The sequence below is a fragment of the Microtus ochrogaster genome, chromosome 7 (assembly GCF_000317375.1).
Source record: "Microtus ochrogaster isolate Prairie Vole_2 chromosome 7, MicOch1.0, whole genome shotgun sequence".
NCBI lineage: Eukaryota > Metazoa > Chordata > Mammalia > Rodentia > Cricetidae > Microtus > Microtus ochrogaster.
Window position 1 is genome coordinate 43,821,836 of NC_022014.1, and position 1,149 is coordinate 43,822,984.

The window sequence follows — 1,149 nt, forward strand, 5'->3', positions numbered from 1 at the left end:
GACCAGCCTGGTCTACAGAGCTAGTTCCAGGGCAGGCTCCAAAGTCACAGAGAAACCCTGTCTCGAAAAACCAAAAAAAAAAAAAAAAAAAAAAAAGGCAAAGGCCACAGTCTGTTCCTGCAGACGTGTACTTCGGCAGGTCTCAGAGAACACCCCAAGTCAATTTTTTTTTTCTGGTTTATCTTAACAGCCACAGGTTGCTTACAGGATTGGTCTCAGACCTCTAAGATGGAGTCCTCAGCTGCTACATCATAGCCACAGAAGAGAAAGTAGAATGGGGTCCTATCCTGGGGAGCTGGCTCCTGCCCCTCTAGCCTGCTTTTCCTATCCGCTTCTAGTTTGGACAATGGAGGGGACTTGCCTGCCATTTGTGTGGCATTAAGGCAGTGGAAGAGCAAAGACCAGAAGAAGTCAACAGGTACGGTACTCAGAGCTCTTCAGTTCAACACCCTTCCTCCACCCACCCTACCCTCCAAATGTTATGGGGCAGTTTATTAAAAGCAGAGAGGCACACAAAAATAAAAGTCAGGCATGCAGTGGTGGTGCACACCTTTAATCCCAGCACTCAGGAGGCAGAGGCAGGTGGATCTCTATGAGTTCAAGGCCAGCCTGGTCTACAAGAGCTAGTTCCAGGACTACTGAGAAACCCTGTCTCAAAAAATTAAAAAAAAAAAAAAAGAAGAAAGAAACAAAAAGAAAAAAAAAAAGAAAAGAAGGGGAAAGTGTGGTTCTTGGTGCTCTGCCCTAGCAAGGGCCTGGTGTCCAGAGCTGTCCCATCCCAGGAGGCTCACTAGAGGCGGGAGGGTGTTTATGAGTAGCTTCCACCTCCAGAAGCAGCATGACCTCCTGGCCTGCCCCTGCTGGTTCCTGCCCCGTGACTGCTCCTGGCTCCTAACAGCCTGTTTGTTAAACCGCAGGAAATTGGCCCCTCCACCACTTACTTTATCTCCCAGTGTGAGCAATCTGAGAGAACAGGAGGTTCCCAGTCAAGAATTTCCAAACTAGGAAGGCCAGCAGCTAGGAGCTTGTGGCGCTCAAAGACCTGGGCCATAGGGGCTTTGGAGCAGGTTCAGGGCCTCTCAGAAGGCTGGAGGGCTTCGAGAGCCAGGGGTGGCCGCTTGAGGGTTATTCCATTGACTCACCTCCTTA